This window comes from Malus domestica, chromosome 06 (assembly GCF_042453785.1).
Source record: "Malus domestica chromosome 06, GDT2T_hap1".
Lineage (NCBI taxonomy): Eukaryota > Viridiplantae > Streptophyta > Magnoliopsida > Rosales > Rosaceae > Malus > Malus domestica.
Window position 1 is genome coordinate 20,808,348 of NC_091666.1, and position 14,764 is coordinate 20,823,111.

General features: G+C 34.9%; 1 pseudogene; it reads right to left on the bottom strand.

Annotated features, from left to right (window-relative positions):
- Positions 1-600: 600 nt before the first annotated feature.
- On the bottom strand, positions 601-11,411 carry LOC114825460 (uncharacterized; annotated as a pseudogene).
- Between the last annotated feature and the right edge of the window lie 3,353 nt (positions 11,412-14,764).

The window sequence follows — 14,764 nt, forward strand, 5'->3', positions numbered from 1 at the left end:
AAAATAAAATAAAATAAAATAACTGAATGAGAATGGGACATAATAATTAATTTTTTGGGTCTGAGGATAAGATAATTAAAAGTCATAAAAGAAATTATGTTAAATTATTGAAAAGTATAAAAGAAATTTGGAAAAAAATTATATAAAAGAAATTTGGAAAAAAATTATATAAAAGAAATGTGGAGTAGATGAGGTTAGAAGTATAAATGGACGGTTAAGATAATGACATGTGTCACTAGATGCTAGAGTATGTTATAGTTGATAGTAGTGCTTGTTTAGAATCAGTTAGAGAAGGAAATATTGTTGTAACTTCTTCATTCAGAAATACAGAACCATCTTCATCTTGGTTCAGCCAGGGCCGGTCCTGAGTTTTTGGGTGCCCAGTGCGAAAGTTCAAAATGTGCCCTTTTTAATACAAAAACATATGTTAAAAAAAAATATTTAACGAGGGCTGGAACCCAGTCGAAGCTGGGGGGCTAGGCCCTCACGCCCAAATTATATTACCTGAGAAAATATACAACGGGGGGGACATAGTACCTAAACCCCGACAATCAAAAGTACAATCATATACAACCACTCCTAGCAAATCTCCTTCAAATTTCAACCTTTAAGAAATTGTCTTCTAGTATTTTTTGAAGCATCAAACAAGAAGCCAAAAATATATTCAAAAGCCTTTAACTGTTCAAACCTGTGTTTCAGTTGAGAAAGAGCAATATCCACTATAACAAGAAAATAATCTGTTCTAACTGATTCTTCAGCAGACTGTTGTTCCCTCTCATTACCATCAACTTCATCATGATGTCTTTTTCTAGGTCTATGACGTTTAGTTTGAAAAACAGGGTCAATTTCTGAATCAAGTGCAATTTCTTTAGCATTACTCATGGCAGAAGCAAAACCAGTTTCTCTATAGTTTTCGAAAAACGTAACAAGTGCTTCCAATGCCTTTACAGCAACATCAAGACGTATGTCTTCAGATTGTAATTTTGTACTCACCATGTTAATCTTCAACAAAATGTCATACCAAATAACCAAACTTAATACAAAATCAAAACTTGAAAGTTCTCCTGATGCTAAACATTCTGCATCCCTACTCAATTGGGGATTTTCAGTAATTTCCACCACTTGAAACAAAGCATTTCTAACCTGGGCTACTTGGGACTTAATCGCTTTAACACTTTCAATGTGACTTTCCCATCGAGTAGTTGACAATGACTTCAAAGTTAAACCATCAATATGTTCAAGCAAAATATTCCAACGCTTTGTAGAGTTGGAAAACACTGTATATATGCATTGACACGCTCCAAAAAAAGATTTTGCTTTAAGACATGAACTTGCCATATCACAAACTATTAAATTAAGACAATGAGAACCACATGGCATGTAAAAAGCTCTGGGATTTATGTCTAGCAATTGATGTGAGAATTACTTGACACACAAATTAAACCCTCTTTTTGACAATTGTAGTATGGATGTAAGTAGGGTATCGTTCTAGGCCGGGGATTAGGAGGGATTGCTAATCTATTCTAAATTAATTTAAAAAATATTAAATAAGACTCAAGGACACAAAACTAGGCTAAAAACTCTAATAACTCAAAATACACTTAGGATGACTCAAAATAATGAAAACAATCAAATTAAACACTAGGAACTGAAATGGACGGAAATTAAATTAAAAGACTAACAATAAAGAAAACTAACTAAATAATATAATTTAACAATGGATGGGTGTTTGGTTTTGATGAAAAGTAAATTAAACTTAATTAAATTACAGAATTGACAAAAACATGAAATTAAGGTAAAATGATAAATGACGGACTAGCTAGAGGGTTCTTCTCCACACATGACACATATGCAACCTAAATTGATTTTCAGTTGTTCTTTCAATAAATTGTGAATCTCAATACTCCAGATTAACCGTGAACAGCACTTTTTTAATCTTCAAGTTTTCCTTAAGTTATTGAATTGGACGGGAAAACGCATACAACAATTCAAAACATTCTTCAAAAGTCCCCTACGTGAAAAGCACAATAGAGATACAATCAAAGATCATTAAACTTTGTGAAAACTATAAGCATTGACGAGGCATTCGTAACTATGAAAAGCATGATACTCTTGCCAAGAATTTACTTAACGTGATTGTGACTAGCAACCTTTACTACTTGTGAAAATAAGTTCATAACGATTAGGTGAAATTCACTTATATTCTAGCATCAAATTCATGCATGTAAATTAAGCGTGCACTCTCAACCAACATACACAAATCAGTTTTTATACGAACGGATAAGTAAATTGAAATCACAACTTATGAAATCACAACCGAAGGTAATCAATTCATATTACAAATATATTCATGGTTTCGACTTAACCTCTAGCCAAAATAAAATTAATTACACATTATTAAAACAAAAATAAAATAGGAGTTTGGAAAGATTAAACCGAAAGAAAAGGCTTCTGCTTTCTGTGCTCTGACCAACTCTTGCTGTGCTCTCCTCTCCATTCCGTGGACTTGGCTTCTTCTCTCTGCTGTGCTGACCAACCTCTCTCCCCCGTATGTCTTTCCTCATCTTCTGTCACTGGTCTCTGCCCGTCTTGTTTTGCACCAATCCCGCGTCACCCCCTGTGCTCTTCTCGAGCTGCCCAAAGGGCAGCTCCCCATTGACCTCTTGACTGCTCTCTCACCTCTCTCTAGCAGCTCCCTTCAGCTGCCCCGAAGGGCAGCTCCTTTTCTCCTCCTCTTTCTCACTCCAATCCTTCCCGTACTCCTATTATTTTTCTACTTTCTGTGTGCTGTTCAAAGCTGCCAAAGGCAGCTCTTTTATTTTTCTATTCCTTGCGCTACTCTGTCCGTCCCCCCCGTGTCTCCCCAATTTCTTTCTTGTTTCTCCTTTTTTTCTTTCCAGCTGCAAAGGCAGCTTCCTTTTAATTTTTTTATTCCTCTTTCTGGCAGCCTTGCTGCCTTTCTCTCTTGGATCCGTCTTTCTCTCTCTCCAATTGTACAATATTCTTCTGCTCTATATACATCCTTGATCAGTCATGGCTTGAGCAATAGTCAGAAAAGCAGAAATGATGGCTCCGTGGACCAAAGACCTGTCAAGCATGTAAGAAAAATTGATTCTTGGAGTGTTTAACGTTAACAGTACGCAACTTTTACATAGCCAGCCCAAAAATCACAACAACAGAAGCTATCTACTTTCTATTTTTTATTTTTTTCTTTTCTGTTTATTATTTAAAACTCATTTGTGCTATTTTATTTTCTTAGCATAACAATTTCTATAAATACAAAAATAACGTAAATAACTCAAAATATAAAGAACTAACTAAGAAAAGACGAGTGAATTCGAAATAAAAATATATATAAATATGATCCGATCAAATACCCCCACACTTAGTTTTTGCTAGTCCTCGAGCAAAACAAAGAAGGCAAGAACACGAAGTAACAAGAAAAACATTAGCTTCCCCCTATGTGACCCTCATAGAATTTCATTCAAGAAAACAAATCATCAAGAACCATAGCTCGCATCAAGGAACTAATCCAAGTTCATCTTCCTTATTCAAATATTAGCAGTAATCTTTAAATCATCCTTGAAGTGTAGTGTGTGAGATAGCCATGCTAATGCAATTTCAAGTTTTTATTTTTAAAATCATCATATGCAAACTAGTGACCTTCTCACGGGATATGCACTCAATCACACATGTGTTTAGTTTTAATGTGTTTCGCTCAAAGAATCAAATGTGAAATTTCTACCATAAGCTTGCATAAAGATCTCATCTCCACAATCATAATTGCAAAACTTAAATCAAGAGGACTTTTATTGGACGTAATGAGGTTTAAGGAGAGGGTTATTGAAATGAAAGAATAGGAAAACACAAGTTCCAAGCTACATTTTCAAGCAATTCTTTTCTTTAGATTTATAAGAACTCAAGCTCTCCAGCAATTCTTCTAGCACCTCCAACCATACTCTTAAACTGAACTTTAAAAACTTTTTATTTTCTTTTTATACAATCTTTCTTTTTCTTTTTCTTTTCTTCTCTTTTTTTTTTTTTTCTTTTTTTTTTTTTTTTTTTTTTTTTTTTTTTTTTTATAATCACAAACATGAAATACCCCCACACTTATTTTTTTTTGCCAAACACCTTCAAAGTACTTTACAAACATTTCTCATAAGACAATCTCACATTGCTCGCTTGGAAAGGGTAAGGAAAAATGTTTCAGGTATAAGGGTAGACATATTTGGTGATAAGAAATAAAAGGCTCAACATACACGGCTCAAATTGGCAATCTAATGATATCAATTTTCTTTGGGAAACATGGTTCTTTGGGCCATAGTGGTAAACCTAATGCCTCTATCATTTCCAAGTTCATGCAATCGATGACAAACATTTCGAAAGATCGTTACGCAAGTTCTAGAGATGTATCTCACATAAGTTCATCACACATGAAAGAATAGGAGTGTATGAAAAATGCACACACTTTCAATCGGCTCAAAAACTCACATAGGATGTATATGGTCACTAAATTCACATATGAAGCTTTAAGTCATACTTTAGTTTCACATTAACAAGGCTATGTGCATTTGGTTTTTCAAAGATGATCAAACATGTACAAAACTAACAAGAGAATTAGGAATTTCACAAAACACATGTTAACTAAGTTCTTGATGATCATGGTTCAAATTTGATCCAATTATATCATTGGGTCGGGAAACTAACAAAAATCTAATTCAAAACAATAAGGGAAACAAGACAATTTTTTATTTTTTAAAATTTTCCGAAATTTTTTTTTTTTTTTTTTTTTTTAATTTAAATTTTTTTTTAAAAGAAAACAAAACTAATTAAGAACACAAAAAAACAGCAACACAGAAACAAATGAAATTCTGGAGATTTCTACCCCCACACTTAAACTGGACATTGTCCCCAATGTCAGAAAACACTATAATGCAAATAAAAATAAAATAAATAAATAATAAGAAACAAAATAAAACAATTGGACTGAAAACTTCCCTAATTTGCAGTAAAATCAAGCGATGACCCCCAAGCTAAAATTCTGCAATCAGCTTCAAGGGTGGAAAGAACCAAAAGTTCCTGCAAAGAAAAGAAATAATTCAGTTAAGTAACGCAAGAAAATTAATTAAAAAAAATTGCAAACGAAAAATTGAAAATTACGATAAAAGATAATGAATAAAACTAATAAGTAATCATTGGTCGTGCTTGTTGACTTTCCACAGCGTTCCTCTTGAACAGGGTGACACTTAGCTTTTTACTTGCAAGTGATGATTTGATGATATTGTACGGCGAAGCTTTGCTCTTTGGTTATGTTGCAGTTCCTTATTTGTTCTCCAAGCAGATGTGGCAGCTTCTCTAGTTCTTCAGTTCGGACTCCTTGTGCTGGGTTGATTGTACGAGCTGCATTCTTCTCTGCTTGTTTCTTCTGTACGTTGTCTCCACATGCTGCTGGTATCATTTTCGCTTGCCTTATCTGTTCTTCAGGTAGATGTGGCAGCTTCTTTGGAAGTACATCAGCAGTGGAAGACGAGTACTCGAGAGCAATTTCTCCATGTCCTGCAGGTTAGAACAAAGACAAGGAAAAGGACATGGAGAATGCATGATATGAGATACTCTTGCTTTCAACCTTTATGATATGAAATACTTTTGCTTTGAATGGGTTGTTCGCAGGAGTATCCCAAGGAATGAGGAACACAGAGTGACTCGAGAGGATTCTTTGGGAATGCATTTTCGGAGATGAAGAGGTGTTGAGAGGGTGTGCTGAGAGAGTGTGCTTTTGCTGTGGAAGGCGAAGGTAGAAACTTATAGGACTTGTCTTCACAACCGGAACTGTTCTCTCACTTAGTGTCGGCAGCCGGTGGATGGGTGAAGAATACAAATTACGCGCTTTCTGACAAAGCTGCCCGTAATTTCCGCAAAGCTGATTCCTCATTGATATCTGTAATCGGCGCTTCGAGCTCTGAGCATCGTCGATTGTAGAGGTAGCATGTGACACGTGCGGATAAATCTGGAAAAGAAGATTTTCCCGTGGGTTGAAGCCCAGCTTTTGAGAAAGCTAGCGTGTCTTTGACTGTTGAATTTCCCTCTTCGATTTCTGAATTGGTGCTTCGACAAATTGCCCGAGATTTCCGCAAAGCAATTTGCGTGTGACAAGTGACGACACGTCTGGACAAATTGATCTTTTGAAATCCGGGGTTCGGCTCGTGGTTTCTGAGCAAGCCCAGCCTTTAAGAAATGAAACGCCTCTTTTGAGAAAAGAATCCGGCTTTTGAGAAAGGAAACTCCTATTTTGAGAAAAGAATCAGACGTTTGAGAACGGAGCCCCGACTCTTCGATTTGCGAGAGGACGCTTCTCTGAGGAGCGCCTCTTTGATTTCTTCCTTTTTATAGAGACGTTAAGCTTGTTCCACAACACACTTGAGTACCCTCCTGTAAACACTCCCTTCTTGCACTTGTTTAATCTTGATCATTCCGACTCTCTTCTTTCTTTACCACCTCTGAAAAATGTCTGGCCCTTCTGATCGTCGTTTTGACTTGAACATTGGTGAAGAGGCAGCTCCGCCTTCACCAGACAACATATGGCGGCCATCCTTCATATCCCCTACCGGTCCCCTTACCGTGGGGGATTCGATGATGAAAAATGACATGACCGCTGCGGTGGTGGCCCGAAACCTTGTCACTCCCAGAGATAACAGACTGCTCGCAAGGCGGTCTGATGAATTGGCGGTCAAGGAGTCTCTGGCTCTCAGTGTGCAGTGTGCGGGTTCCGTATCCAACATGGCCCAACGCCTATATGCCCGAACCCGTCACGTTGAATCCTTGGTGGCTGAAATACAGAGTCTCAAGCAAGAGATTAAAGGGCTCAAGCATGAGAATAAGGAATTGCACAAGCTCGCACACAGCTATGCCACCAGCATGAAGAGGAAGATTGACCAGATGCAGGACACCGATGGTCAAATTTTACTTGATCATCGGAGGTTTGTGGGTTTGTTCCAACCGCATCTGCCTTCGTCTTCTGGGGCGGCACCGCGTAGTGAAGCTCCAACTGATCAACCTCTGCCGCCTCCTCCTTCTGTGGCCCCGCCGACTGCTGAAGCCCCGCCTACTACTGAAGCACCACCCGACCAATGAATACTATTAGTTTACATCATTGTAAAATTTTAATTTTAATTTTTTTTTTTTTTTTTTTTATGTATTTTTTAATTGTTTTTTTTTTTTTTTTTTTTTTTTTTCATTAATTTTAAATTTTATCTTTTTTTTTTTAATTGTTTTTTTTTTTTATGTAAATTAATGTAAAGAGACTTTGGTTAACCTTCCCCCACACTTAAACTAAGTAATACAAACTCACAGAAATCAACCAAATAACACAACTAACTAAACAAAACAAAATGAAAGCAGTAAAGATAAGGGTGTAAAAATGCAAATCTGATTGGGTTAGCGATTCCAAAGTCTCCCTTCGTTGAATGCTTGGGTTGCCTCCCAAGAAGCGCTTGATTTAACGTCTTTAGCCGGACGCATCTTTCCTTTAAATTTCCCTCAGCTCCATTTGTGCCTAAAATCAAAGAAAGAAAAATAAATCAAATATCAAAAGTAAAATACACAAACACCAATATAAACATAAACAAAAACAAAAATAAAAGGATTAGCAAAGTTACTAATCCCCGGCAACGGCGCCAAAATTTGATGTGAGAATTACTTGACACACAAATTAAACCCTCTTTTTGACAATTGTAGTATGGATGTAAGTAGGGTATCGTTCTAGGCCGGGGATTAGGAGGGATTGCTAATCTATTCTAAATTAATTTAAAAAATATTAAATAAGACTCAAGGACACAAAACTAGGCTAAAAACTCTAATAACTCAAAATACACTTAGGATGACTCAAAATAATGAAAACAATCAAATTAAACACTAGGAACTGAAATGGACGGAAATTAAATTAAAAGACTAACAATAAAGAAAACTAACTAAATAATATAATTTAACAATGGATGGGTGTTTGGTTTTGATGAAAAGTAAATTAAACTTAATTAAATTACAGAATTGACAAAAACATGAAATTAAGGTAAAATGATAAATGACGGACTAGCTAGAGGGTTCTTCTCCACACATGACACATATGCAACCTAAATTGATTTTCAGTTGTTCTTTCAATAAATTGTGAATCTCAATACTCCAGATTAACCGTGAACAGCACTTTTTTAATCTTCAAGTTTTCCTTAAGTTATTGAATTGGACGGGAAAACGCATACAACAATTCAAAACATTCTTCAAAAGTCCCCTACGTGAAAAGCACAATAGAGATACAATCAAAGATCATTAAACTTTGTGAAAACTATAAGCATTGACGAGGCATTCGTAACTATGAAAAGCATGATACTCTTGCCAAGAATTTACTTAACGTGATTGTGACTAGCAACCTTTACTACTTGTGAAAATAAGTTCATAACGATTAGGTGAAATTCACTTATATTCTAGCATCAAATTCATGCATGTAAATTAAGCGTGCACTCTCAACCAACATACACAAATCAGTTTTTATACGAACGGATAAGTAAATTGAAATCACAACTTATGAAATCACAACCGAAGGTAATCAATTCATATTACAAATATATTCATGGTTTCGACTTAACCTCTAGCCAAAATAAAATTAATTACACATTATTAAAACAAAAATAAAATAGGAGTTTGGAAAGATTAAACCGAAAGAAAAGGCTTCTGCTTTCTGTGCTCTGACCAACTCTTGCTGTGCTCTCCTCTCCATTCCGTGGACTTGGCTTCTTCTCTCTGCTGTGCTGACCAACCTCTCTCCCCCGTATGTCTTTCCTCATCTTCTGTCACTGGTCTCTGCCCGTCTTGTTTTGCACCAATCCCGCGTCACCCCCTGTGCTCTTCTCGAGCTGCCCAAAGGGCAGCTCCCCATTGACCTCTTGACTGCTCTCTCACCTCTCTCTAGCAGCTCCCTTCAGCTGCCCCGAAGGGCAGCTCCTTTTCTCCTCCTCTTTCTCACTCCAATCCTTCCCGTACTCCTATTATTTTTCTACTTTCTGTGTGCTGTTCAAAGCTGCCAAAGGCAGCTCTTTTATTTTTCTATTCCTTGCGCTACTCTGTCCGTCCCCCCCGTGTCTCCCCAATTTCTTTCTTGTTTCTCCTTTTTTTCTTTCCAGCTGCAAAGGCAGCTTCCTTTTAATTTTTTTATTCCTCTTTCTGGCAGCCTTGCTGCCTTTCTCTCTTGGATCCGTCTTTCTCTCTCTCCAATTGTACAATATTCTTCTGCTCTATATACATCCTTGATCAGTCATGGCTTGAGCAATAGTCAGAAAAGCAGAAATGATGGCTCCGTGGACCAAAGACCTGTCAAGCATGTAAGAAAAATTGATTCTTGGAGTGTTTAACGTTAACAGTACGCAACTTTTACATAGCCAGCCCAAAAATCACAACAACAGAAGCTATCTACTTTCTATTTTTTATTTTTTTCTTTTCTGTTTATTATTTAAAACTCATTTGTGCTATTTTATTTTCTTAGCATAACAATTTCTATAAATACAAAAATAACGTAAATAACTCAAAATATAAAGAACTAACTAAGAAAAGACGAGTGAATTCGAAATAAAAATATATATAAATATGATCCGATCAGCAATCTTTTCTGGACACCTTGGTGTTTCCCTCTCATGTTAGATCCATTATCATAACCTTGTCCTCTCACATTATCAATATCAAGATCAAGAGACTTTACGACATCTTGCAACTCATTAAAAAGTCCTAATCCTGATGTATCTTCTACACTTAAAAACTCCATGAAATACTCCCTTATATTTATTGACCTACTTGACAAGTCAACACATCTCAAAATTAAAGTCATCTGTTCCACATGACTTGCATCAGGAGTACAATCAAGAATGACAGAAAAAAATTTGGCTTCTTTGACTTTTTTAATGATTGCGGTTTTGACTTTTGAAGCTAAAGTAGCTATCAATTATTTTGAATTTTATGGCTCAAATAGTGATGATGAATCTCTTTATTCTCAATGAGTCGAAAATGCTCTTGCATTATTGGATCAAACTCTGCAATCATTTCAAGTAAACCTAAGAAGTTGCCATTAGAGTCTTCATAAGGTCTTTCATTTGTTCCACGAAATGCTAAATTATGTATGGCAAGACATTTCACAACAGCAATAATTCTAAGCATCACTTGTTTCCAATGATTTGTCTGTTTCTTGATTCGCATTTGAAATTCTTTGTCAATTGTCTGATTTTTTGTCAATCTACTTTTCAACTCAACCCAAGTTCTCGAATTAACGAGATGCTCTTTACTCTTTTCATGTTGGTCAATCTTCTCACCAAGATGTCTCCAATCACTAATTCCATCTTTTGCTAACTCACTTTTTGAGGCAATTGTTTTAAACAATTTACAACAAAAGCAAAAGACTTTATCCAACTCTTTTGAGTACACAAGCCATTTCTTATCATAAATTTCACCCGTTCGTAATTTTCGACCATAATAGTGTGATGAAAATTTTCTAGAGAGTTTGTCCTTAGAATACGTGAAATTAGTTTCTCGAATTGGTCCATTTTCTATAAGTAAGTCTTTCATTTCTGCATTAAGGCTATCCCAAACTTTTGGATCATAAATGTTTAAATGGAAAATAGGTTCAGGAGATTCAATATTTTCCTCTACACCAATATGATCATCATCAACATTTAAATCCACATCACCACCATTTTCATGATCTTGAGACTCATCATCAACATTTTCCTCTAAATCACCACTATTTTCTTGGTCATTAACATCTTCCTCCACATAACCACCAATTTCATGATCATGAGACTCCCCAACAACATTTTGTGACTCTTCACCAACATCATTTTCTCTCAAATTTTCAACCAACTCATTCTTTGTAGAAAAAATTTTATTAAGAGATCCTCTTAAACTTTCGGCAATTTCGTTATCCTTTGCCTTTTTTTTCCTTTTCATATTACCAGAGAGTTGTTTCCTAAAAGACATGGCTTTGATAATTTGTTTGCAAAAATTACCTACACATGATATAACAAAAATTTCCTATTAAAATTATCATTCCAAGTCTAACACATATTATATATTATAAAAACACTAACATCTATACATCAATTAATCAAGAATTCAATTCATCAACAACAACAATTCTATACATCAATTATCATATAATTCTATGTCACTTGCAAAATTTAATTTAAATTATGAATTAATAATTCAAATTTTAAAAATTAGTTTATCAAATTACCTCAAAAGTTACTCGGGTTGGTGAATGCACAATGGCAACCGGCAGCAAGGATTGTGGCTGAGAAAGACAAAGACCTGTGGTGGGCACTGGGCATGTATCTGACTGTGTGTCGGGGTTGGAAGGCTGGAATAAGCAGTGCTGACTGATGGCAGTGAGGAAAAATAACAAACGGCTGGGGAAACAAGGGGGGGGGAATTGGGAAAAAGGAATTAGGGTTAGGTGGGAGGGGGGGACTGGGGAGGTCCCTTTACATTATTATTATTATATATATTTTGGTTAGGTGGGAGGGGGGGACCGGGGAGGTCCCTTTACATTATTATTATTATATATAATTTTTTTTTTTTTAGGCTAAAACCTGTCGGTTCAATTATATATATATATATATATATATTTTTTTTTTAATCTTGAAACTTGGGCCTTTTCCTTTATTGTCAAATTTGGGCCTCTTGCCCTCCATTCTTTATTTTTGGGCTCTGGACAAATTTTTTTTTTATACCTAATTATTTGGATTTTTTTTTTGGTGCCCCTTTAAATTTTGGGCCCTGGACAATGGCCCTGGTTGCACTGGGCCTGGGCCGGCCCTGGGTTCAGCTTCTCTCTGCCTAATTTCTCCCTCTAAGTTTCCTTTTCTGCAATATTACATGATTAACAGTTGACACTCGCCATCGATATCCCAATTGCTGATTTAATTAACAAATTCAATATAATTTTGGGAGTCAATATTTAATCATCTTATGGGGAAAATTTCTTTGGTGGAAGTTTTATTAAAGTTGTGGCAGAAGAGATTTGTTCTTCCCCACTTTTCAATGTCCTAGTTTTTCTGCAACACAATAAAATGTCCCAGTTTCTCACTTAAGAAATTCCTATATATTGACTTGTCATTTTCATCATTTCTCTGTCAACCAAGTTGGTCCTAAAATTTGCTTCAAATGGCTCATTAAGTTTAGGGATGGGTTCAAAAAACCAAAAACCGAAAAAAACCAAAAAACCGAACTGTACCAAACGAAAAAACTGAACCGAATTAATTAAATTAATTTTTTTATTTAATTATTTGTTTTGGGTATTATTTTCTAAACCCAATTTGTAAGTTAAAATGTGCTAAACCCAATGTGTTGCCAAACTTTAAGCTCAAAATATTAAAAAAAGGCCTATAAAATATAAGGTTCCGGAATCAAACCTCCTCCTGAAGTACCTACATCCATCTTCATAGCATTGTTTACTTCTGACCCAGCTTTCTTTTCCAAATCTACTCTCATATAACATGTAACATAATCCATAAACATTTATTTCAGGTAGATTACTTGCGTAATTTGTGATGGAAAAGAATTCAACACACACTAAATAAATTCACCCACGCATTACTTTTACTAATCAAGTTGTCAACATGCAGTTACAAGCAAACAGCCCTGATCTTTGAACAACATCATACAATTTAACTTTTCTAAGTCATTTGTACGATTTTTGTGTTGTGAGGTTGTTAGTTTGGACTTTGGAAGACTTGATTGATGATTTTAGTTCAACTTTAAATGTTTATTTTCATTGTCTTTGATTCTAGTTAGAATGCTTATGTTATGATTGTGTTTAAGATGTTAAAATTCAAAATTTCAATGTTTTTCATTTAAAAAAAAAACAAAAAAAAAAACCGAAACCGAACCGAAAAAAAATGAACCAAACCGAAATTTCGGTTTGGTTTCGATTTTGGCAAAACCGAACCGATTTGAACCGAACCCACCCCTAATTAAGTTATCAACTATGAATTAGTCATACCCCTAGTGTTTTAAAAGAGCATATAGGAATACTACTAAAACATAGTATTAAGTGACAAAGCATAAAGATTTAGAACTAAACAAGTTTATGATTTGATTAACGAACCACAGCTACTTCTTACATATTAATATTATTATTATGAACCATTAATATTGTATAACTCTGAGTCACTTTTGTATTGACGCTTGACACTAACATATCTCTTTTATCATATTAAACTTATTTCTATTTTTCTAATTGAGTTTGGACATATCACCTATGCGGAACCCAACCGTGCAAGTAAGGCTTGTTCTTTAAAAAAATGTGACTTGGTCAATTAATGTGATGTATATAATATTAGAGTGATGCTAATTAGATCAAATTAGGTGAGGTTAACAATTAACTTAATAAGTGAGACTTTATACAAAAAGAAATCCGACTCTGAACATATCATAGATTCATAATCTTAACCACTGTTTAAGAAAAGAAAGGACCACCTACTTGGAATTATTGATATTTTTTTATATGTAATCAAATTTGTAAGGTTCTTGCCGCCCTTCCTAAACATTTACTTTTATATATAAGCACAAAATTAAGGAAAAAACAAAATAACAATAGACAACACCATGCATGATGAGGACCACCTATAATACTTTAGGGAGTTCCCAAACTGAATTGCTCGCTGCAATAATGAAACCAGAAATAGAAAAAAAATGATAATAATAACTCTGAGATCTTCAGAAACGACAAAAAAAAGTAATAGGAGGTTACATATTGATATGATCCCAAAGAAAGTGGGTTTATATTTCGTTTCTGAAGATACTTTTGGGAAGTTACATATATCATTTTTGAACTCCATTCATTAAAACCACAAATAATTTTTTTTTTTATATACACGTCAAACTGTGATTAGTATGTAAGTACTACTGGTTACTTTCAAGGGAACTTCAAATTTTCAAGGAAGAAGGTAAAAGCAAATTTTCAAGGAAGAAGGTAAAAGAACTTTTTATTGGGAAAGATAAATGCTAAGGAGACTTTCAAAATGTGACTCTCTATAGGCTAACTGACACCTTACAGTTTAATATTAATTTCTGTGCCAACGTTATAAAATCCTGTGCAAAAAACGAGTTCATAAAAATTCTCACTTTTAAGAGAATTTCCTCAACATATCTATTTGAAAAATTACGAAGTCTAAAAGTAATCATTATTGCAGCGAGCAATTGAATTTGGGAACACTTCCAAAAGTATTTTTTTAGGGAAGTTACGAAGTTAATGAAATCTTTAGGAAATTTGTAAGGTTCTTGCCGCCCTTCCGAATTGGGAGCATTTTTGCTCACCAACATAAACTATGGTGTATGCTCACCATACACCTAATCAGTAATTAAATCAGCATTTTTGCTCACTCACAATGTTTGCCAGCTCACCATATGAAAAATTTGTAAGGTTCTTGCCGCCCTTCCGAATTGGGAGCATTTTTGCTCACCACCATAAACTATGGTGTATGCTCACCATACACCTAATCAATTGACACGTGTCATTTCACTTAACTCTAGTTAACTTTCACATTAAATGTTAGTTTTTCAATTTTGAAAAAAATTAACTAAAATTAAGTGAAATGACACGTGTCAATTGATTAGGTGTATGCTCACCATACACCTAATCAATTGACACGTGTCATTTCACTTAACTCTAGTTAACTTTCGCATTAAATGTTAGTTTTTCAATTTTGAAAAAAATTAACTAAAATTAAGT